This window comes from Ambystoma mexicanum, chromosome 4q (assembly GCF_040938575.1).
Source record: "Ambystoma mexicanum isolate Mex_15411 chromosome 4q, UKY_AmexF1_1, whole genome shotgun sequence".
NCBI classification, from domain to species: Eukaryota; Metazoa; Chordata; class Amphibia; order Caudata; family Ambystomatidae; genus Ambystoma; species Ambystoma mexicanum.
In genome coordinates, this window is record NC_090928.1 from 564058181 (window position 1) to 564083383 (window position 25203).

Sequence of the window (25203 nt, forward strand, 5' to 3'; positions counted from 1 at the left end):
GTGACGATCTCATGCGGGGACAAATGGTGGTCTTTACTTGGCTGATTGCGCAATTCGAACAGGGCCAGAGGTAGGCAGTACATCCAGGTCTTTTTAAGGGAAAAACATAATTTTGACAATCTGCTTTTTAACAGGCCGTTCATCTTTTCCACTACGCCATTACTTTGAGGATGATAAATCGAGCATAATTTGTGCTTTATTCCCAATAACGTAGTCACTTCTTTGAATAGCTCATTAACAAAGTGTGTGCCGTTGTCTGAGCGAATGACTTCGCAAATTCCCCAGCGCGGGAATACTTCCCTTACTAGGAACTTTGCGGCGCCCTTCGCGTCAGGACGCGCACAGGGGCCTGCCTCCACCCACCTCGAGAAGGGACATACAACCACAATCATGTAGCGAGCCCCATTGCACCTTTCTCCCATGTCTACATAATCGATGTGGAGCTCTCTGAATGGGCCATTGGGTTTTGGTATCGTACCTCTCAATGTGCGTAATGTCATTCCTGAGTTGTAAATTTGACATGTCGTGCATTCCAATGCCAGCCTTGTGATGTGTTCCTGGAGGCAAGGTGCAAACCAATCTTCTTGTATCTCTGCCATTATGTGTTGTTTTGCATTATGTGCAGGGAAGTGTAGTTGTTGAAATGCTATTTCTAACAACGTAACTGGCATCACTGCTTTTCCTGAACTTTCTTGTCGCCACAATAAATCTGTCGGCGATTTACTGCATCCTCTCTTAGTCCATAGCAATTTTTCTTCTGCACTTGCTCCCTCTTGTAGCTCTATTATTTCTTGTGTAGGCATCATGTTATATCCTGTGGGGACCTCTTGGCTTGTTGTGTGGTGCAACATGTACTCTCCTACCTCACCTTTCTGAAAATATGAAGCTTCTTTGGCGGCGGCGTCTGCTGCCGCGTTTCCTAAAGATACAAGATCTGTGTTTGTAGTGTGGGCTTGGCATTTTACGATGGCTACTGCCGTGGGGTCTTGCAGGGCCTCAATCAGTTCTTTCAATAATTCTGCATGCTGAACCGGTGTTCCATCTGCTCGTCGAAACCCTCTCCGCCCCCACCGTGCCAGCCCTCCGTGTACTGTTGTTGTCATGTATGCTGAGTCAGTATATATTGTTACTGCGCACCCCTTAGCTGCATGCAATGCTTCTATTAGTGCTATTAGTTCTGCTGCTTGGGCTGAATAGTGTGATGGGAGGCGGTATTGCACTAGTGTCTCGTATTCACCTTCCTCTAATCGTACCACTGCCATACCCACATGTTTCTCTCCTGTCTCCATGTCTATTGAGGCTGACCCGTCCACAAAATACACCTCTCCCTCGTTCAGGGCATTCTCAAAAACCACCTGGTCCTGACCTTCGTCACCTGTGTACGTTGCACAGTTGTGGTTCTGCATGTCTTCTATGGTGCACGCCTCTGTGATGAATGTGGCTGGGTTCACTGTTTTACATCTTACTATATGGATATTTGCACTGGACAATATTATTTCATATGCTGTGGCGCGTTGTGTTGTCAATGTGCTCTTTGATCGCTCTAATATTGCAAACAGTGAGTGTTCCACAAACAGTGTCACTGGACAGCCCATTACTATCGTGGCACTTTTTTCAATAGCGAACGCGGCTGCAGCTAGTGATTGCTCGCACGCGAAGTGTCCTTGCATTACTGCGTCCAGAGTGCCACTATAGTAAGCCAGTGGCTTGTGCCCTAACGATGTCTTTTGTGTCAGTACTGCTGTCATCAGTGTTTCCTTGCAGTGTGAAAATAAGAAGAATTCGCGCCCATAATCTGGATTTGCCAGTACTGGAGCGCTTGATATCAGCTCTTTCAGTGAGTTAAATGACGTGTTCATTTCTTCTGTCCATTTTATGTGTTTGTTTTCCTGCTGGGCTTCTTTTAATGCCTGTAATAGGGGCCTTGTGTATGCTGCATAGTCTAATATCCATGCTCGGCAGTAGTTGCACATACCCAGGAATTTCTGCATTTCTTTTACTGTTTTGGGCTCCCCAACTGCTCTAATTGCCTCTGCCCTGTCTGGTATGATCCGCTTGCCATCCTTTGATATCAGCTGTCCTAAATATAGGACCTCTGTCAGGCAGTATTGTAACTTACCCTTGTCCACCTTGTACCCTTTATTGGCCAATAATGTCAGGAGTGTTATTGAATCCTTTCTACACTCTTCCTCAGTTTGTGCACAAACCAATAAATCGTCAACGTACTGAATCACCGTACTTTCTACAGACAAGTTCCCCAGATCTTCATGTAGTATCCTGTTGAATATGCTTGGGCTTTCGCAATATCCTTGTGGTAATCTGCAATGTTCGAACCTCCTCCCCCCTAGTGTAAACGCTGTTAAGTACCTGCTCTCTTCTGCCAAGGGAATTGAGAAAAACGCATTTTTCAAGTCAATAACTGTGAAGTGGGATGCCGTTTTTGGAATGTTGCATAGTATTGTCGCCGGGTTCGGCACTAGAGGGAACTCCTTCTGAATCACATCATTGAGTGGGCGTAAATCTTGTATCATCCTCCAGGAACCTCCCTTCGCCTTTTTAATCGGGTAGATGCATGTGTTACATGGGGAGTTTGAAGGCACTATTATCCCTTGCGCTAGCAGTGCATCTATTGTCTCTCTGATACCTTCTTCTGCTTCGCGTGACAATGGATATTGTTTTACCCGGGGTAGAATTGCTCCCTGTTTCAGTTTTATTACCACAGGCTGAACCCCATGTAGTAACCCCACATCGTGGGGGCCATTTGTCCATATGTTAGTTGGTACTACCCTCATGTCGTCATCAAAAAATGTATGTGGTGCTTCTACTACTGCCATTAATTCAACTTGAGTTTCTCTGGCTGTAACTACAATGTCGCACGGCAGTGCTAGTTCCATCACTATTTCGCCATCTGTCTCAGTGTCGGAAAATAGCTCCTCGTCCGATAGCTCCCGCAGTGGGATATTTGCATTTGTACACAGTACTGTCCGCCACTCACATCCTTCCATGTCCATGCCAATCACACATATTCTGTTTGCTGATACGTGTACTGCGTGTAAATCCAACGATAGCACTGACCCGGGAGCTGTGTCGGGGCTCACTATGGGGCGGAAGAGGAATTCGGCTGGGATCCTCCAATCCATCCTTTTTAGTTCTGGTACTATGAGAGCCAATGTTCTCATGCCCTCAATAAACATCTCCTCGTTTCTTGGTAACCCTCTAATCTCTTGCATGATTGTGTGGCCCTGTATTACTGCCATTATGCGGAGGGGACATATGCCAGGTGTTGAACATACTATACCACTTTCTGTGAATGATATTGTCATATTTAGTTTGCTTAAGAGATCCCTCCCCAGCAAATTAATGGGAGAGCGTTCATAGTACAGTAAGGGTGCTTTCACTGTTTTACCCCCCACTGTTACATCTAATGCTTCTGTGTAAGGAACTTCAATTACAGCCCCAGAGAACCCCTGCGTCTCTAACGTTTTATTAGATAACGGGAACCGGCCCTCTTTAATACATGATTTTTCCGCTCCCGAATCCACCATGAATATGAATTGCTTGTCTCCTATCTGCGCTCCTATCAATGGTTCCTCTGATGCATTGTGGGTCGTAGATAGTACTGGACACGCAAGTGTTCTCTGTGGGCTGTCCTATGCGGGGTGTCTCATTGCCCCCCCTTGATCAAAAATGTTCCCCGAAACTACTGACACGCCGCTATAGGGCGCGGGGGCAGGCGCTCCATTTGCTACTGTGGCGTAAGTGTTACCTGGCGTGTACTGTATATTGTCATTATTCTGTGGGTGGTTCTGTGTTCTGTACTGATGTCCATGTAGTTGTGCGTTACCTCTTTGCCCTGCATTTTCTGGTTGTTGGTGCTGTCCCATGGGGAGGCCGTATGGGCTCCCTGGGTGGGGGTGACCGTACTGCTCTGTCTCCTGAAACCCGTTGTTTTGTCTGTTTCTGCACTCCCTTGAGTAATGTCCCCACCTCCCACAATTCCAGCAGCTCCCCTGCGGACCTCTGGGACCCTGCCACCCATTACCTCCCATTCCTCCATACCCTTGTCCGCCTCTTCGGCCCCTGTACCCACCTCTTCCCCCTCGTGGGGCCCACTCTTGCCACATTGGACCTCCGTTCTGCTCTTGTTCATTCCACTGTCGCTGTCCTTGTCCTGCCCAATTAACTGCTATTCTCCCTTGTATTGCTATTTGCCCCTCCTCCCCTTCGTCTCCCTCCCTCATGAGTGGGAGCCCTGCTACCGCTGCTGCAACCTTCACTAGCTTTGATTGTACCAACTTCGCTTCGTCTGCCAACCTTTTCTGTGCTACTTCCCTCTCTCTTTCTTTTATTCTTTTGCAATGGTGCACTATTATGCTTTGGATCTCTGGCCACCCCTTCGCCTCAACACCTGCTATTTTGTCGAGTGCCTTCTGCACCTCTTTTGGGAGCCCTCTCTTGATGATAAAATAAAACAGAGACATTGACTGATGCCAGGGCGTGCCCGTTTCCGCTCTCCACATCTCCTGCACCCGGAGAATGTAATCCATAGCATCCTCCCCGTCGTTCATTGTACATTGCATTACCGACTGTAAATCTGGAGTGTCGGGGAAAGTCTCCCGCAGTGCGTCCCACACCCTTGCTCGCACTGTATTAAAGGAAGCCCCATCATGGCGGTCACAATCTAACGTCACGCCCGGGAAACCAGCCTTAGCCCATACTCTGTCTGCTTGGTCTCCTACTGCTGATACTAGTAGGCTTTTCACATCGCCTACTGCCAATGGTATGCCGGCGGTATGTTTCTCAAATGCATATATCCACTTGCTCGCCCCTCCTGACAACGGGGGCAATAACTTCATTAAATTAGCCTTGTCCATCTGGGCCCAGGGTATATAGTTTGGTCTCCCTCCCCCTCTGTGTATCAGCGGAAGTTGTAACTTCCCCTTTGGAGTCGCACCCTCTCCCACTTTAGTCGTTGCTGACTCCAATGACGCCATCTTCCCCACTCTATTTCTTAGTCGTCCCATCCATTCATCATCTATAGTCCCTAGCGAGCATGCACCGTCCACCTCCTCGCTTTCCCCTCCTACTGCCATACTCAACCTATCACTCTCATCCATCTCTCCTCTAACATCACATAGCAAGTCCTCTCTGATCCCTCTCTGCCGCGATACGTCACCAATGCTCCCCTCTGCTGCTCCCACCTCTATTATTCGTGTCGGCTCTTCCTCAATTCTGAACAGTATTTCCCCCTTTTTCCATCCTTCCTCAATTCCTCTACTTTCGCTTGACGCTCTAGACGTGCGTCCTGATCGTGTAGGAGCGCATGCTGTGCGCTCACATATGTCCTTTATTCTCGAAAGTTCATCCCTGGCTACAGAAAGCCTCGATTCTAAGTCACTCGTTAGCTTTTCTATATCCACTCTCTGTGTGCTTGTCTGGGCACGCTCTCTAGTGCTTTCATATGGTGGGGGGGCTGTTGGTCTTTGGGGTGTAATAGTTGTGGGGGGAGGCACATAAGTAGGATCACTATACCCTGCTGCGGGGGCTGGTTTGTTCAGTATTGGGTACAAACTAATCACCTCCGTAGGTTGTCCTGTATTTAACTGTTCCTTTTCCTCTCTTGGAATCATGAGTGGGTTGTCTGTTGTGGACGGTAGATCGACATTTGGTACCGGGTCTTTGGGTGGGGGTACTTCCTCAAACAGTCTCCAGAGATCTAATATCTCCTTCCTGTTTTGCCACTGTTTTCCCTTATACTTGATGCTAATGCATGTTCGTACCATATCTAGAACGCTTTTGTCAAAAGACCCTCCCTCGGGCCAAATCTGGGGCAATCCCTCCCCTTTTAATTCTGTTACCCATTGATCGTGATATTTATTGATTCGTTCAGCGTACCCCGGTAGGCTCTTACAAATATGTGACAAGGGAGTTTCTGCCCCCATATTCTAGATCACTAGCAACGACCGTGTCCAACTCCTTTACTTTTAGTTAGGTGTCGATGTATGTATGTATACCTTTATGGCACAGACAAGAGCGGACGTCTCAGTGATATCACCCAAATTTATTCACTACGCAAATTCTTTCTTACTCACCACAACTCATCTCCTTCCCATTCCCATACAATCTCATGTGATTTCACTCACAATCAATCAACTACTAGTTATGGCCAACACTCTCTGGCACCCCTCGCGGTCAACCGTTCATCTCCAATACTCACACGATGCGCACACCCCTCACAATGCTTTCCCACTCGCACCTCGCTTTTTTCCTCCCTTTCCTCCCTGGCCAGCTGTCCCTGTTTTTCTGCTAAAGTTACTGTGTTCACGTCTGTACGTGCCACTACTTAATCCCCACTCCTACAAATGTGCTCCCTATTTTATAGTTCTTCTACAAGTATATTTATCTTATACCCCTTTCGCTTTCGACCCTTGCCCCGTGAAATGAAAAAAAAGAAATAGAAAGAGTAGCAATCACTAAAAATATTTTCCGTGTCTCCCTTTGCCAGACACCAATAACTTATTTTTTACTTCTTCATATATTCCCAGTACTAGTTTAGATAGCACTATGCGGTGCCGCCTTCCACCCCCTTTCGGAGCTAGGTTCCCGTCACTTCTACTTCTTCATTTACTTCTTACTCCTAATGGCCATATGCAAAGAAAAGATAAAGAAAGTTTTAAGACCTGTCTTTAGTAGACACCCGTGATTCCCTCCTCTACCTGTCCACGTTTTCCTGTTCACAAGTTCCCCTCCCTCTCCCTTTATGATCACTCGCACTCGGTACTCACGTGCCCGTCTTGAACCGATAGTCTCCGAAACTGGGTCCGTCCAGGCGGTGTTGCCTTTCTGCTCAACAGTCAGCCCTGGCTCCGGCGAGCGGTACTCAAAGGGGATTTTGCAACCGGGATCCCGTACCCCTTCTAGTTTGAGTGCGCACTTCTAAGCGTACCGGTCGCCGTTGGCGGGTGGCTTCCCGGAGCCGGCTCACCGTGCGTTTCCCTTTTTGACCGGAGATTCTCGTGCCAAAAGGGGGTCGTTAAAAGGAGTTTAGGAAAAATAATTTGGAAATATCACGCTATCGGGGTCACCACTGAATGGAAGCGCCCCCAGGTTAGCACGATCCTCCCCGCAATGGGAGACAATAATGGACACTCCCGTAATGGGAATAAGGCCAAGACAGAGTGCGGGTGAGCGTAAGTGGGAGTTTATCAAAAGAATATGGCATGCAAAGAACTCTGCAACCTCCGAGAGCGCTCTGCCTGACAATCGCAAAGGCAGGCGTATTTCTAATACAAAAAGCGTCATCAGAACCTACACACTATAGGGGGCACAAGTTAATTGGGATTGGGTGGCGTCGACTAACTATAGGTGTTGCTGCAGCATGGTTGGTCCGGGCGGGAGGACGTCACTGGTCAGCCTCGTGGGTTGGGTTGGGCCTGGCAGGCCGGCTTGAGGTCATCCGGGCGGTGTTGGTACGCTGGGGCAGCCTGTGACAAAGATGAATACCTTCCCTGACTTGGGTGCCCTAGATCATGCACATTGCAGTTACTTAAAACCCGATATCTAACTTCTACAGTAAATCTTTCAATCAATGAAATACAACACAGGAGGAATGCACCTTGTGAGGGGTCTGGTGGTCATCTATTAGATTTACCGGTGTTCTGACGTCTGGTATTTCAGGTCGAGGGGCTGGGCTCTGGGGCTTGTGCCGGGTGATACATGTTTTACTACTACGTTCGAGGTTACTATGAAGGGGGCTCTGTGTCTTGTCCCATTGTCGGGGGTAGTCTTTGTGCGGGGTCAGACATCTTGGGGTGGTCTGGGGGGATTGTGGGATTTACGAGAGGGTGCTGGTAGATCAGTGGATTCAAACGTAAGTTTATTACCGTGCTGTAAATAACACAGGTGGCGGCCGGTGGCCTTGGATGCTGTGTTGGGGCCTCTGACTCTCTGAAGCGGTTCCAGCTTGGTCGGGGGAGGTGGGGGAGCACGGCACAGGCCTTAGCTTTTTTCTATTTGGCAGGCTTCGTAGGGTAGGAGGGAGAATGGCCTTGCATATATTCACAAAAGGTATTTTCCTCGTGTGTTGCCTAATTTTGAATACAAAACTTTTATATCATTTGTCTTATTTTAATCTACTGTACCATACATATATACTTCAAGTTCATTAAACATTTCGTTAATATATTCAGTCTGAGTACCTTTTCGTTACCTAACATTATATTCACTACAGGGTTTGATTATTTTATGTACATTAGACGTTACATGAGGTAGTTCTAGGTTATGGACTACAGAGATTGATACTCGCCGCTACGGGTGACTAAGAAAACATATACGAGCTCAGGTTTCTACATAAAACTGAAAGAACACTTATACAGATAAAGGTTATACGTTTCGTCGACATCTTTCTCTGTGGTTATAGCAGCATTAGTCCAGACATGGGGTGACATCATATAAACGTTACATCTTTATGGTTAATTCACAGTTTACAGAATCTGTTTAAAAAGAGGTAGTTCATTAATACCAATACTTGAATTATTTTCTACTTTCTTCAGATAGTGATGCTACAGTTTCTTCCCCGTCGCCCCGGCCTCGCGGACCAGGTCATGCGGGGTGCAGTATTACATTGTGAACGATGAAATGTTACAGTGTTAGCATCTCGGGTTAGCTCATACCCGGCTTTCTCATGGGAACGCGCTCGCAGCGGATCTACCATGGTGCTGAGGCGGCAGGGATGCTTGGAAAACCCTCCAAAGGTGGGGGCCGCGCTACAGTGCGCTGAACTCACGCCATCTTTGCTGGGCAGGATGGCTTCTAGGCCTGTCTAAACTTTAGTGTGTGTGGATGATGGATACGTGGGGGCAATGTCATCGGTGGGCGAGCCCTCCTCCACCTGGGCCCGGGTGGCATGAGGGGACGCTCAGCGAGCCATGGTCCTCACCTGGGGAGAATAATGCAGGAGAGGGGGGCCTTCAAGGCCTGTCCTCCCCTACACATGCGAGGGCTGTAATGTGTGAGACATGGATGGTGCTTGTGTGTGTAGGCTTGCATGCCAAATGCAGTTGTGCGGGCACACATGTTTGGATGAATGTGTATGTAAGTAGACATGTCCGTGATGTCACGCATGTATGTTGTTTTTGGCTGCATGTATCAGCACTGTGTACATGTGCATGTGTGTGTATTTGACAAGGGTGCAACAGTGATGCAACATGGATGCATGTGACAGCGGTATGTGGAAGCCTGATTGGCAGATGTGACATGGATGCCCGTCTGAACACTGCGACACTTGGCAGAGGTGTACACATGCATGCAAGTGTGGTGGTGTGTGTACATGTGTGGTGCACTTCCTGTGTTGCATGTGATGTCTGGCTCACCTTTGGCTGCTCATGCTGTTGTATGTGTATGGATGGTGGTGGCAGTTGCGATATGGCTGTGGTATGGCTCATGTGTGCGAGTTGTAATGACATGTGTGTTGGGGATTGTGATGACATGTCTGAGGTTTGCCAATGCCACTCATGTACAACTGTCATGTGTGTATGTGTCCATTGTACAGTGCCCTGATGCCCGTGTTTTGTTTCTCCTTGTCTGCAGCGTCAACTGATGAAGAGGGCGGAGAAGGTGCTGTGGAGCACAGCGGCGGGGATCCCACCGCCAGCCGGAGACGCAAGGCCCGGCCGGCTCCCCTCGCATGTTGCCATCTCGTCGGGGAGTGAGGAGTCTGGTGCAGGCCGCAGCTGCCGGGGGGAGGTCCAAGAGGCGGAGGTTGGAGTCGGACTCCTCGGCAGCAGAAGGGGCAGCTGGGACCCCACAGGGCCCAACAGGGGAAGATGGCACGGAGTCATCCAGGTTGGTGGGGGGTTTGGTGGAGGAGGAGGCCGTGCAAGCACCAGAGACGGGGTCTGGAGGTGGGGATCCCACTGGTGCTAGTGGTGCAGTGCAGGACCAGGGACAGGAGGCAGCACAGGCCGCCGCAGAGGTGTCTGTGTGCAATCCTGTCCCTGATCCTGTCCCTGCATCATCTTGCACCAGCAGGGATGCCTACTTCCAGACCCGTTTTCAGGCAGGGGATGAGCTCACATCAACTGGCCTTCCTCTGCCTGCGGACGTGGCTATCCAGGTCCGGGTTGAGCCTGTCCTGGCTGGTGTGGCGTTGCGTCAACGGGCCATGCGAGGTGACCTGCAGTCTTTTCATGAAGAGACTGCAAGTCATCTCGAATGGCTCGTTGACCACTTCAGCCTGCTGGGACAGGTCACCCAGGCTGGATTCCTCTGTCTGATGGGGCTTGCTATGACCCCCTCCTCAACTGGACCTCCTACGCGCCAGTCATCCTCTGTGCCATCTTCCCACCCATCAGTCACCTGGGTGCTCTGTGGAGCTGCCTGTGACGGTGCAGCCAGGCTGGTGGAGGAGGCATCCCTGCCACAGTCGGGAGTCGGACATCCAGCAGGGGTGGCCACATCTACGACTGCACCCCAGCCGGCGGAGGATGTGCAGGCAGCAGGAGGCAGTGCACGGGCAGAGGCACAGCAGCAGCAGCAACGTGGTGGGAGCCATGAAGGCTCGGGGCCTTCAACATCGGAGGGGCAGGCATCGGCCGGAGCGCAGGTGGACCCAGGACAGAGAGTGTCTTCCGTGTGGCAGCGGTTGGGCCACGCCATAGATGCGGAGCGGCAGCGGGCGGAAGAGGCACGGCTCACAATGGTCAGGGCGGAGAACTCCATGCGGAGGGCCCTGAGGCGGGCCGAGTGCCTCGAGGCAATCCGCAGGGGTTTGGAGGTGGAGACGTCGACGGCCATGCGGACCCTCGGGGCCATGGAGGAGGACCGCCTCTGGGACATTGAGGAGGAGTTCGATGATGCCCTGGCCCGGGACATCCACAAGTGAGCCGTGAAACTAGCCCGCTGCCCTTGTACATAGTTATGTAGGTAGTGTTAGGTTTAATTTTTGTTTTTATTTTATTTGGACCTTTCGGACATTGGCCACATTTTTGTATATAGTTTATTTTATTAGTTAGTGTAGTTAGATAGGTTTCCTTTATTTTGTTGGGATAATGGACCCTGGCTTGTTCCCATGTACATAGTTCACAGTTGGATTGTATTTTTTTTCACTTTTTAACCATGGAGCAATGGCTTTCTTTTTTATTTCCCATTGGATTTTGTTTTATGGACATTGACTTTGGACAACATTACTTTGGAATTTTATTTTTGGTTTTGCTTTTTTTAACGGACATGCTTCTTTTCATTTTTGTACATTCACATTTCTGTTTCTTCATTTTTTATTCTATTTATGTTTCCTTTAATACATATTTTTTTTGGTGAACTTCAATGTGTGGTATCTCATTGGTTTCATGCATTTCATGATATGTGTTTTGAGATTCACTGACACCCATTGGGTGTATGTGAGGGAAATGTGTTTGTTTCGGAACTTGCAATTGGTGTTCTGTGATGTAATTGCAAATTATGAGTGGGTGGATGCAATACTCGGGTGGGTGTTTTGCATTTGGAGGCTGACCATAGGGACCAGGGATCTAGATTGTGATGACATGTTGGCTGGGGAACATGAGTTGGACATGGGTGAGGGCCTGCTGGCAGGTGCCCCACAGTGCTGGGGGGTGGGGGTGGTGGGGAACATGAGTTGGACATGGGTGGGGGCCTGCTGGCAGGTGCCCCACAGTGCTGGGGGGTGGGGGTGGTGTGAGACATGGGTGGGGGCCTGGTGGAGGCTGCCCCTGCACTGCTGGGGGGTGGGGTGGTGGGAGACATGGGTGGGGGCCTGGTGGAGGCTGCCCCCCCTGCACTGCTGGGGGGTGGGGGTGGTGGGAGACATGGGTGGGGGCCTGGTGGAGGCTGCCCCTGGTGACTGGGGGGGTGGGGGTGGTGGGAGACATGGGTGGGGCCTGGTGGAGACTGCCACTGCACTGCTGGGGGGTGGGGGTGGTGGTCGACATGGGTGGGGGCCTGGTGGATGCTGCCCCTGGTGGCTGGGGGGTGGGGGTGGTGGGAGACATGGGTGGGGCCTGCTGGCAGGTGCCCAACAGTGCTGGGGGGTGGGGGTGGTGGGGAACATGAGTTGGACATGGGTGGGGGCCTGCTGGCAGGTGCCCCACAGTGCTGGGGGGTGGGGGTGCTGGGAGACATGGGTGGGGGCCTGGTGGAGGGTGCCCCTGGTGGCTGGGGGGTGGGGGTGGTGATAGACATGGGTGGGGCCTGCTGGCAGGTGCCCCACAGTGCTGGGGGGTGGGGGTGGTGGGGAACATGAGTTGGACATGGGTGGGGGCCTGCTGGCAGGTGCCCCACAGTGCTGGGGGGTGGGGGTGGTGGGAGACATGGGTGGGGGCCTGGTGGAGGCTGCCCCTGCACTGCTGGGGGGTGGGGGTGGTGGGAGACATGGGCGGGGGCCTGGTGGTGGGTGCCCCTGCACTGCTGGGGGGTGGGGTTGGTGGGGAACATAAGTTGGACATGGGTGGGGGCCTGCTGGCAGGTGCCCCACAGTGCTGGGGGGTGGTGGGGAACATGAGTTGGACATGGGTGGGGGCCTGCTGGCAGGTGCCCCACAGTGCTGGGGGGTGGGGGTGCTGGAAGACATGGGTGGGGGCCTGGTGGAGGCTGCCCCTGCACTGCTGGGGGGTGGGGGTGGTGGGAGACATGGGTGGGGGCCTGGTGGTGGGTGCCCCTGCACTGCTGGGGGGTGGGGTTGGTGGGGAACATAAGTTGGACATGGGTGGGGGCCTGCTGGCAGGTGCCCCACAGTGCTGGGGGGTGGGGGTGGTGGGGAACATGAGTTGGACATGGGTGGGGGCCTGCTGGCAGGTGCCCCACAGTGCTGGGGGGTGGGGGTGGTGGGGAACATGAGTTGGACATGGGTGGGGGCCTGCTGGCAGGTGCCCCACAGTGCTGGGGGGTGGGGTTGGTGGGAGACATGGGTGGGGGCCTGGTGGATGCTGCCCCTGCACTGCTGGGGGGTCGTGGTGGGGGTGGTTGGAGACATGGGTGGGGGCCTGGTGGAGGCTGCCCCTGCACTGCTGGGGGGTGGGGGTGGTGGGAGACATGGGTGGGGGCCTGGTGGAGGGTGCCCCTGGTGGCTGGGGGGTGGGGGTGCTGGGAGACATGGGTGGGGGCCTGGTGGAGGCTGCACCTTGAGGGTGGGGGTGCTGGGAGACATGGGTGGGGGCCTGGTGGAGGCTGCCCCTGGTGACTGGGGGGGTGGGGGTGGTGGGAGACATGGGTGGGGCCTGGTGGAGACTGCCACTGCACTGCTGGGGGTGGGGGTGGTGGTCGACATGGGTGGGGGCCTGGTGGATGCTGCCCCAGGTGGCTGGGGGGTGGGGGTGGTGGGAGACATGGGTGGGGCCTGCTGGCAGGTGCCCAACAGTGCTGGGGGGTGGGGGTGGTGGGGAACATGAGTTGGACATGGGTGGGGGCCTGCTGGCAGGTGCCCCACAGTGCTGGGGGGTGGGGGTGCTGGGAGACATGGGTGGGGGCCTGGTGGAGGGTGCCCCTGGTGGCTGGGGGGTGGGGGTGGTGATAGACATGGGTGGGGCCTGCTGGCAGGTGCCCCACAGTGCTGGGGGGTGGGGGTGGTGGGGAACATGAGTTGGACATGGGTGGGGGCCTGCTGGCAGGTGCCCCACAGTGCTGGGGGGTGGGGGTGGTGGGAGACATGGGTGGGGGCCTGGTGGAGGCTGCCCCTGCACTGCTGGGGGGTGGGGATGGTGGGAGACATGGGTGGGGGCCTGGTGGTGGGTGCCCCTGCACTGCTGGGGGGTGGGGTTGGTGGGGAACATAAGTTGGACATGGGTGGGGGCCTGCTGGCAGGTGCCCCACAGTGCTGGGGGGTGGGGGTGGTGGGGAACATGAGTTGGACATGGGTGGGGGCCTGCTGGCAGGTGCCCCACAGTGCTGGGGGGTGGGGGTGGTGGGGAACATGAGTTGGACATGGGTGGGGGCCTCCTGGCAGGTGCCCCACAGTGCTGGGGGGTGGGGTTGGTGGGAGACATGGGTGGGGGCCTGGTGGAGGCTGCCCCTGCACTGCTGGGGGGTGGGGGTGGTGGGAGACATGGGTGGGGGCCTGGTGGAGGCTGCCCCTGCACTGCTGGGGGGTGGGGGTGGTGGGAGACATGGGTGGGGGCCTGGTGGAGGCTGCCCCTGGTGGCTGGGGGGTGGGGGTGCTGGGAGACATGGGTGGGGGCCTGGTGGAGGCTGCCCCTTGGGGGTGGGGGGTGGGGGTGCTGGGAGACATGGGTGGGGGCCTGGTGGAGGCTGCCCCTGGTGACTGGGGGGTGGGGGTGGTGGGAGACATGGGTGGGGCCTGGTGGAGGCTGCCACTGCACTGCTGGGGGGTGGGGGTGGTGGTCGACATGGGTGGGGGCCTGGTGGATGCTGCCCCTGGTGGCTGGGGGGCGGGGGTGGTGGGAGACATGGGTGGGGCCTGCTGGCAGGTGCCCAACAGTGCTGGGGGGTGGGGGTGGTGGGGAACATGAGTTGGACATGGGTGGGGGCCTGCTGGCAGGTGCCCCACAGTGCTGGGGGGTGGGGGTGCTGGGAGACATGGGTGGGGGCCTGGTGGAGGGTGCCCCTGGTGGCTGGGGGGTGGGGGTGGTGATAGACATGGGTGGGGCCTGCTGGCAGGTGCCCCACAGTGCTGGGGGGTGGGGGTGGTGGGGAACATGAGTTGGACATGGGTGGGGGCCTGCTGGCAGGTGCCCCACAGTGCTGGGGGGTGGAGGTGGTGGGAGACATGGGTGGGGGCCTGGTGGAGGCTGCCCCTGCACTGCTGGGGGGTGGTGGTGGTGGGAGACATGGGTGGGGGCCTGGTGGATGCTGCCCCGGGTGGCTGGGGGGTGGGGGTGCTGGGAGACATGGGTGGGGGCCTGGTGGAGGCTGCCCCTGGTGACTGGGGGGGGTGGGGGTGCTGGGAGACATGGATGGGGTCCTGGTGGGGGCTGCCCCTAGTGGTTTGGGGGTGGGGGTGGTGGGAGACATTGGTGGGGCCTGCTGGCAGGTGCCCCATAGTGTTAGGGGGTGGGGGTGGTGGGAAACATGAGTTGGACATGGGTGGGGGCCTGCTGGCAGGTGCCCCACAGTGCTGGGGGTGGGGGTGGTGGGGAACATGAGTTGGACATGGGTGGGGACCTGCTGGCAGGTGCCCCACAGTGCTGGGGGGTGGGGGTGCTGGGAGACATGGGTGGGGGCCTGGTGGAGGCTGCCCCTGCACTGCTGGGGTTTGGGGGTGGTGGGAGACATGGGTGGGGGCCTGGTGGAGGCTGCCCCTGCACTGCTGGGGGTGGTGGGAGACATGGGTGGGGGCCTGGTGGAGGCTGCCCCTGGTGGATGGGAGGTGGGGGTGCTGGGAGACATGGGTGGGGCCTGGTGGAGGCTGCCCCTGCACTTCTGGGGTGTGTGGGGGGGTGGGAGACATGGGTGGGGGCCTGGTGGAGGCTGCCCCTGGGGAGTGGGGGATGGGGGTGCTGGGAGACATGGGTGGGGGCCTGGTGGAGGCTGCCCCTGGTGACTGGGGGGGTGGGGGTGGTGGGAGACATGGGTGGGGGCCTGGTGGAGGCTGCCCCTGCACTGCTGGGGGGTGGGGGCGTGGGAGAAATGGGTGGGGGCCTGGTGGAGGCTGCCCCTGGGGAGTGGGGGGTGGGGGTGCTGGGAGACATGGGTGGGGGCCTGGTGGAGGCTGCCCCTGTTGACTGGGGGGGTGGGGGTGCTGGGAGACATGGGTGGGGGCCTGGTGGAGGCTGCCCCTGGTGGCTGGGGGGTGGGGGTGGTGGGGAACATGAGTTGGACATGGGTGGGGGCCTGCTGGCAGGTGCCCCACAGTGCTGGGGGGTGGGGGTGATGGGGAACATGAGTTGGACATGGGTGGGGGCCTGCTGTCAGGTGCCCCACAGTGCTGGGGGGTGGGGGTGTTGGGAGACATGGGTGGGGGCCTGGTGGAGGCTTCCCCTGGTGGCTGGGGGGTGGGGGTGCTGGGAGACATGGGTGGGGGCCTGGTGGAGGCTGCCCCTGGTGACTGGGGGGGTGGGGGTGCTGGGTGACATGGGTGGGGGCCTGGTGGAGGCTGCCCCTGGTGGCTGGGGGGTGGGGGTGGTGGGAGACATGGGTGGGGCCTGCTGGCAGGTGCCCCACAGTGCTGGGGGGTGGGGGTGGTGGGGAACATGAGTTGGACATGGGTGGGGGCCTGCTTGCAGGTGCCCCACAGTGCTGGGGGGTCGGGGTGCTGGGAGACATGGGTGGGGGCCTGGTGGAGGGTGCCCCTGGTGGCTGGGGGATGGCGGTGGTGATAGACATGGGTGGGGCCTGCTGGCAGGTGCCCCACAGTGCTGGGGGGTGGGGGTGGTGGGGAACATGAGTTGGACATGGGTGGGGGCCTGCTGGCAGGTGCCCCACAGTGCTGGGGGGTGGGGGTGGTGGGAGATATGGGTGGGGGCCTGGTGGAGGCTGCCCCTGCACTGCTGGGGGGTGGGGGTGGTGGGAGACATGGGTGGGGGCCTGGTGGATGCTGCCCCGGGTGGCTGGGGGGTGGGGGTGCTGGGAGACATGGGTGGGGGCCTGGTGGAGGCTGCCCCTGGTGACTGGGGGGTGGGGGTGCTGGGAGACATGGGTGGGGGCCTGGTGGAGGCTGCCCCTAGTGGCTGGGGGGTGGGGGTGGTGGGAGACATGGGTGGGGCCTGCTGGCAGGTGCCCCATAGTGCTGGGGGGTGGGGGTGTTGGGGAACATGAGTTGGACATGGGTGGGGGCCTGCTGGCAGGTGCCCCACTGTGCTGGGGGTGGGGGTGGTGGGGAACATGTGTTGGACATGGGTGGGGGCCTGCTGGCAGGTGCCCCACAGTGCTGGGGGGTGGGGGTGCTGGGAGACATGGGTGGGGGCCTGGTGGAGGCTGCCCCTGCACTGCTGGGGTTTGGGGGTGGTGGGAGACATGGGTGGGGGCCTGGTGGAGGCTGCCCCTGCACTGCTGGGGGTGGTGGGAGACATGGGTGGGGGCCTGGTGGAAGCTGCCCCTGGTGGATGGGGGGTGGGGGTGCTGGGAGACATGGGTGGGGGCCTGGTGGAGGCTGCCCCTGCACTTCTGGGGGGTGTGGGGGGTGGGAGACATGGGTGGGGGCCTGGTGGAGGCTGCCCCTGGGAAGTGGGCGATGGGGGTGCTGGGAGACATGGGTGGGGGCCTGGTGGAGGCTGCCCCTGGTGACTGGGGGGGTGGGGGCGGTGGGAGACATGGGTGGGGGCCTGGTGGAGGCTGCCCCTGCACTGCTGGGGGGTGGGGGCGTGGGAGAAATGGGTGGGGGCCTGGTGGAGGCTGCCCCTGGGGAGTGGGGGTGGGGGTGCTGGGAGACATGGGTGGGGGCCTGGTGGAGGCTTCCCCTGTTGACTGGGGGGGTGGGGGTGCTGGGATACATGGGTGGGGGCCTGGTGGAGGCTGCCCCTGGTGGCTGGGGGGTGGGGGTGGTGGGAGACATGGGTGGGGCCTGCTGGCAGGTGCCCCACAGTGCTGGGGGGTGGGGGTGGTGGGGAACATGAGTTGGACATGGGTGGGGGCCTGCTGGCAGGTGCCCCACAGTGCTGGGGGGTGGGGGTGATGGGGAACATGAGTTGGACATGGGTGGGGGCCTGCTGTCAGGTGCCCCACAGTGCTGGGGGGTGGGGGTGGTGGGAGACATGGGTGGGGGCCTGGTGGAGGCTGCCCCTGCACTGCTGGGGGGGTGGGGGTGGTGGGAGACATGGGTGGGGGCCTGGTGGAGGCTGCCCCTGGTGGCTGGGGGGTGGGGGTGCTGGGAGACATGGGTGGGGGCCTGGTGGAGGCTGACCCTGGTGACTGGGGGGGTTGGGGGTGCTGGGTGACATGGGTGGGGGCCTGGTGGAGGCTGCCCCTGGTGGCTGGGGGGTGGGGGTGGTGGGAGACATCGGTGGGGCCTGCTGGCAGGTGCCCCACAGTGCTGGGGGGTGGGGGTGGTGGGGAACATGAGTTGGACATGGGTGGGGGCCTGGTGGAGGGTGCCCCTGGTGGCTGGGGGGTGGGGGTGCTGGGAGACATGGGTGGGGCCTGCTGGCAGGTGCCCCACAGTGCTGGGGGGTGGGGGTGGTGGGGAACATGAGTTGGACATGGGTGGGGGCCTGCTGGCAGGTGCCCCACAGTGCTGGGGAGTGGGGGTGGTGGGAGACATGGGTGGGGGCCTGGTGGAGGCTGCCCCTGCACTGCTGGGGGGTGGGGGTGGTGGGAGACATGGGTGGGGGCCTGGTGGATGCTGCCCCGGGTGGCTGGGGGGTCGGGGTGCTGGGAGACATGGGTGGGGGCCTGGTGGAGGCTGCCCCTGGTGACTGGGGGGGTGGGGGTGCTGGGAGACATGGGTGGGGGCCTGGTGGAGGCTGCCCCTAGTGGCTGGGGGGTGGGGGTGGTGGGAGACATGGGTGGGGCCTGCTGGCAGGTGCCCCATAGTGCTGGGGGGTAGGGGTGTTGGGGAACATGAGTTGGACATGGGTGGGGGCCTGCTGGCAAGTGCCCCACAGTGCTGGGGGTGGGGGTGCTGGGGAACATGAGTTGGACATGGGTGGGGGCCTGCTGGCAGGTGCCCCACAGTGCTGGGGGGTGGGGGTGCTGGGAGACATGGGTGGGGGCCTGGTGGAGGCTGCCCCTGCACTGCTGGGGTTTGGGGGTGGTGGGAGACATGGGTGGGGGCCTGGTGGAGGCTGCCCCTGCACTGCTGGGGGTGGTGGGAGACATGGGTGGGGGCCTGGTGGAGGCTGCCCCTGGTGGATGGGGGGTGGGGGTGCTGGGAGACATGGGTGGGGGCCTGGTGGAGGCTGCCCCTGCACTTCTGGGGGGTGTGGGGGGTGGGAGACATGGGTGGGGCCTGGTGGAGGCTGCCCCTGGGGAGTGGGGGATGGGGGTGCTGGGAGACATGGGTGGGGGCCTGGTGGAGGCTGCCCCTGGTGACTGGGGGGGTGGGGGTGGTGGGAGACATGGGTGGGGGCCTGGTGGAGGCTGCCCCTGCATTGCTGGGGGGTGGGGGTGTGGGAGAAATGGGTGGGGGCCTGGTGGAGGCTGCCCCTGGGGAGTGGGGGGTGGGGTTGCTGGGAGAAATGGGTGGGGGCCTGGTGGAGGCTGCCCCTGTTGACTGGGGGGGTGGGGGTGCTGGGAGACATGGGTGGGGCCCTGGTGGAGGCTGCCCCTAGTGGCTGGGGGGTGGGGGTTGTGGGAGACATGGGTGGGGCCTGCTGGCAGGTGCCCCACATTGCTGGGGGGTGGGGGTGGTGGGGAACATGAGTTGGACATGGGTGGGGGCCTGCTGGCAGGTGCCCCACAGTGCTGGGGGGTGGGGGTGATGGGGAACATGAGTTGGACATGGGTGGGGGCCTGCTGTCAGGTGCCCCACAGTGCTGGGGGGTGGGGCTGGTGGGAGACATGGGCGGGGGCCTGGTGGAGGCTGCCCCTGCACTGCTGGGGGGTGGGGGTGGTGGGAGACATGGGTGGGGGCCTGGTGGAGGCTGCCCCTGGTGGCTGGGGGGTGGGGGTGCTGGGAGACATGGGTGGGGGCCTGGTGGAGGCTGCCCCTGGTGACTGGGGGGTGGGGGTGCTGGGTGACATGGGTGGGGGCCTGGTGGAGGCTGCCCCTGGTGGCTGGGGGGTGGGGGTGGTGGGAGACATGGGTGGGGCCTGCTGGCAGGTGCCCCACAGTGCTGGGGGGTGGGGGTGGTGGGGAACATGAGTTGGACATGGGTGGGGGCCTGCTGGCAGGTGCCCCAGAGTGCTGGGTGGTGGGGGAGCTGGGAGACATGGGTGGGGGCCTGGTGGAGGGTGCCCCTGGTGGCTGGGGGGTGGGGTGGTGGGAGACATGGGTGGGGCCTGCTGGCAGGTGCCCTACAGTGCTGGGGGGTGGGGGTGGTGGGGAACATGAGTTGGACATGGGTGGGGGCCTGCTGGCAGGTGCCCCACAGTGCTGGGGGGTAGGGGTGGTGGGTGACATGGGTGGGGGCCTGGTGGAGGCTGCCCCTGCACTGCTGGGGGGTGGGGGTGGCGGGAGACATGGGTGGGTTCTGGTGGATGCTGCCCCGGGTGGCTGGGGGGTGGGGGTGCTGGGAGACATGGGTGGGGGCCTGGTGGAGGCTGCCCCTGGTGACTGGGGGGGTGGGGGTGCTGGGAGACATGGGTAGGGGCCTGGTGGAGGCTGCCCCTAGTGGCTGGGAGGTGGGGGTGGTGGGAGACATGGGTGGGGCCTGCTGGCAGGTGCCCCATAGTGCTGGGGGGTGGGGGTGGTGGGGAACATGAGTTGGATATGGGTGGGGGCCTGCTGGCAGGTGCCCCACAGTGCTGGGGGTGGGGGTGGTGGGGAACATGAGTTGGACATGGGTGGGGGCCTGCTGGCAGGTGCCCCACAGTGCTGGGGGGTGGGGGTGGTGGGAGACATGGGTGGGGGCCTGGTGGAGGCTGCCCCTGCACTGCTGGGGGGTGGGGGTGGTGGGAGACATGGGTGGGGGCCTGGTGGAGGCTGCCCCTGCACTGCTGGGGGTGGTGGGAGACATGGGTGGGGGCCTGGTGGAGGCTGCCCCTGGTGGATGGGGGGTGGGGGTGCTGGGAGACATGGGTGGGGGCCTGGTGGAGGCTGCCCCTGCACTTCTGGGGGGTTTGGGGGGTGGGAGACATGGGTGGGGGCCTGGTGGAGGCTGCCCCTGGGGAGTGGGGATGGGGGTGCTGGGAGACATGGGTGGGGGCCTGGTGGAGGCTGCCCCTGGTGACTGGGGGGGTGGGGGTGGTGGGAGACATGGGTGGGGGCCTGGTGGATGCTGCCCCGGGTGGCTGGGGGGTGGGGGTGCTGGGAAACATGGGTGGGGGCCTGGTGGAGGCTGCCCCTGGTGACTGGGGGGTGGGGGTGCTGGGAGACATGGGTGGGGGCCTGGTGGAGGCTGCCCCTAGTGGCTGGGGGGTGGGGGTGGTGGGAGACATGGGTGGGGCCTGCTGGCAGGTGCTCCATAGAGCTGGGGGGTGGGGGTGGTGGGGAACATGAGTTGGACATGGGTGGGGGCCTGCTGGCAGGTGCCCCACAGTGCTGGGGGTGGGGGTGGTGGGGAACATGAGTTGGACATGGGTGGGGGCCTGCTGGCAGGTGCCCCACAGTGCTGGGGGGTGGGGGTGGTGGGAGACATGGGTGGGGGCCTGGTGGAGGCTGCCCCTGCACTGCTGGGGGGTGGGGGTGGTGGGAGACATGGGTGGGGGCCTGGTGGAGGCTGCCCCTGCACTGCTGGGGGTGGTGGGAGACATGGGTGGGGCCCTGGTGGAGGCTGCCCCTGGTGGATGGGGGGTGGGGGTGCTGGGAGACATGGGTGGGGGCCTGGTGGAGGCTGCCCCTGCACTTCTGGGGGGTGTGGGGGGTGGGAGACATGGGTGGGGGCCTGGTGGAGGCTGCCCCTGGGGAGTGGGGGATGGGGGTGCTGGGAGACATGGGTGGGGGCCTGGTGGAGGCTGCCCCTGGTGACTGGGGGGGTGGGGGTGGTGGGAGACATGGGTGGGGGCCTGGTGGAGGCTGCCCCTGCACTGCTGGGGGGTGGGAGCGTGGGAGAAATGGATGGGGGCCTGGTGGAGGCTGCCCCTGGGGAGTGGGGGGTGGGGTTGCTGGGAGACATGGATGGGGGCCTGGTGGAGGCTGCCCCTGTTGACTGGGGGGGTGGGGGTGCTGGGAGACATGGGTGGGGGCCTGGTGGAGGCTGCCCCTGGTGGATGGGGGGTGGGGGTGGTGGGAGACATGGGTGGGGCCTGCTGGCAGGTGCCCCACAGTGCTGGGGGTGGGGGTGGTGGGGAACATGAGTTGGACATGGGTGGGGGCCTGCTGGCAGGTGCCCCACAGTGCTGGGGGGTGGGGGTGATGGGGAACATGAGTTGGACATGGGTGGGGGCCTGCTGTCAGGTGCCCCACAGTGCTGGGGGGTGGGGGTGGTGGGAGACATGGGTGGGGACCTGGTGGAGGCTGCCCCTGCACTGCTGGGGGGTGGGGGTGGTGGGAGACATGGGTGGGGGCCTGGTGGAGGCTGCCCCTGGTGGCTGGGGGGTGGGGGTGCTGGGAGACATGGGTGGGGGCCTGGTGGAGGCTGCCCCTGGTGACTGGGGGGTGGGGGTGCTGGGTGACATGGGTGGGGGCCTGGTGGAGGCTGCCCCTGGTGGCTGGGGGGTGGGGGTGGTGGGAGACATGGGTGGGGCCTGCTGGCAGGTGCCCCACAGTGCTGGGGGGTGGGGGAGGTGGGGAACATGAGTTGGACATGGGTGGGGGCCTGCTGGCAGGTGCCCCACAGTGCTGGGGGGTGGGGTGCTGGGAGACATGGGTGGGGGCCTGGTGGAGGCTGCCCCTGCACTGCTGGGGGGTGGGGGTGGTGGGAGACATGGGTGGGGGCCTGGTGGTGGGTGCCCCTGCACTGCTGGGGGGTGGGGGGGTGGGGAACATGAGTTGGACATGGGTGGGGGCCTGCTGGCAGGTGCCCCACAGTGCTGGGAGGTGGGGGTGGTGGGGAACATGAGTTGGACATGGGTGGGGGCCTGCTGGCAGGTGCCCCACAGTGCTGGGGGGTGGGGGTGGTGGGAGACATGGGTGGGGGCCTGGTGGAGGCTGCACCTGCACTGCTGGGGGGTGGGGGTGGTGGGAGACATGGGTGGGGGCCTGGTGGAGGCTGCTCCTGCACTGCTGGGGGTTGGGGGTGGTGGGAGACATGGGTGGGGGCCTGGTGGAGGCTGCCCCTGGTGGCCTGGGGGTGGGGGTGCTGGGAGACATGGGTGGGGGCCTGGTGGAGGCTGCCCCTGGGGAGTGGGGGGTGGGGGTGCTGGGAGACATGGGTGGGGGCCTGGTGGAGAATGCCCCTGGTGACTGGGGGGTGGGGGTGGTGGGAGACATGGGTGGGGCCTTTTGGAGGGTGCCCCTGGTGGCTGGGGGGTGGGGTTGGTGGGAGACATGGGTGGGGCCTGCTGGCAGGTGCCCCACAGTGCTGGGGGGTGGGGGTGGTGGGGAACATGAGTTGGACATGGGTGGGGGCCTGCTGGCAGGTGCCCCACAGTGCTGGGGGGTGGGGGTGGTGGGGAACATGAGTTGGACATGGGTGGGGGCCTGCTGGCAGGTGCCCCACAGTGCTGGGGGTGGGGGTGGTGGGAGACATGGGTCGGGGCCTGGTGGAGGCTGCCCCTGCACTGCTGGGGGGGTGGGGTGGTGGGAGACATGGGTGGGGGCCTGGTGGAGGCTGCCCCTGCACTGCTGGGGGGTGGGGGTGCTGGGAGACATGGGTGGGGGCCTGGTGGTGGCTGCCCCTGCACTGATGGGGGGTGGGGGTGGTGGGGAACATGAATTGGACATGGGTGGGGGCCTGCTGGCAGGTGCCCCACAGTGCTGGGGGTTGGGTGTGGTGGGGAACATGAGTTGGACATGGGTGGGGGCCTGCTGGCAGGTGCCCCACAGTGCTGGGGGGTGGGGGTGGTGGGAGACATGAGTTGGACATGGGTGGGGGCCTGCTGGCAGGTGCCCCACAGTGCTGGGGGGTGGGGGTGGTGTGAGATATGGGTGGGGGCCTGGTGGAGGCTGCCCCTGCACTGCTGGGGGGTGGGGGTGGTGGGAGACATGGGTGGGGGCCTGGTGGAGGCTGCCCCTGCACTGCTGGGAGGTGGGGGTAGTGGGAGACATGGGTGGGGGCCTGGTGGAGGCTGCCCCTGGTGACTGGGGGGGGGGTGGGGGTGCTGGGAGACATGGGTGGGGGCCTGGTGGAGGCTGCCCCTGGTGGCTGGGGGGTTGGGGTGCTGGGAGACATGGGTGGGGGCCTGGTGGTGGCTGCCCCTGCACTGCTGGGGGGTGGGGGTGGTGGGGAACATGTGTTGGACATGGGTGGGGCCTGCTGGCAGGTGCCCCACAGTGCTGGGGGGTGGGGGTGGTGGGGAACATTAGTTGGACATGGGTGGGGGCCTGCTGGCAGGAGCCCCACAGTTCTGTGGGGTGGGGGTGCTGGGAGACATGGGTGGGGGCCTGGTGGAGGCTGCCCCTGCACTGCTGGGGGGTGGGGGTGGTGGGAGACATGGGAGGGGGCCTGGTGGTGGGTGCCCCTGCACTGCTGGGGGGTGGGGGTGGTGGGGAACATGAGTTGGACATGGGTGGGGGCCTGCTGGCAGGTGCCCCACAGTGCTGGGGGGTGGGGGTGGTGGGAGACATGAGTTGGACATGGGTGGGGGCCTGCTGGCAGGTGCCCCACAGTGCTGGGGGGTGGGGGTGGTGGGGAACATGAGTTGGACCTGGGTGGGGGCCTGCTGGCAGGTGCCCCACAGTGCTGGGGGGTGGGGGTGGTGGGAGACATGGGTGGGGGCCTGGTGGAGGCTGCCCCTGCACTGCTGGGGGGTGGGGGTGGTGGGAGACATCGGTGGGGGCCTGGTGGTGGGTGCCCCTGCACTGCTGGGGGGTGGGGGTGGTGGGAGACATGGGTTGGGGCCTGGTGGAGGCTGCCCCTGGTGACCTGGGGGGTGGGGGTGGTGGGAGACATGGGTGGGGGCCTGGTGGAGGCTGCCCCTGCACTGCTGGGGGGTGGGGGTAGTTGGAGACATGGGTGGGGGCCTGGTGGAGGCTGCCCCTGGTGACTGGGGGGGTGGGGGTGCTGGGAGACATGGGTGGGGGCCTGGTGGCGGCTGCCCCTGGTGGCTGGGGGGTGGGGGTGCTGGGAGACATGGGTGGGGGCCTGGTGGTGGGTGCCCCTGCACCTCTGGGGGGTGGGGGTGGTGGGAGACATGGGTGGGTGCCTGGTGGAGGCTGCCCCTGGTGACTGGGGGGGTGGGGGTGGTGGGAGACATGGGTGGGGGCCTGGTGGAGGCTGCCCCTGGTGGCTGGGGGGTGGGGGTGGTGTGAGACATGGGTGGGGGCCTGGTGGAGGCTGCCCCTGCACTGCTGGGGGTGGGGCTGGTAGGAGACATGGGTGGGGGCCTGGTGGAGCCTGCCCCTGCACTGCTGGGGGGTGGGGGTGGTGGGGAACATGCGTTGGACATCGGTGGGGGCCTGCTGGCAGGTGCCCCACAGTGCTGGGGGGTGGGGGTGCTGGGAGACATGGGTGGGGGCCTGGTGGTGGGTGCCCCTGCACTGCTGGGGGGTGGGGTGGTGGGAGACATGGGTGGGGGCCTGGTGGAGGCTGCCCCTGGTGACTGGGGGGGTGGGGGTGGTGGGAGACATGGGTGGGGGCCTGGTGGAGGCTGCCCCTGGTG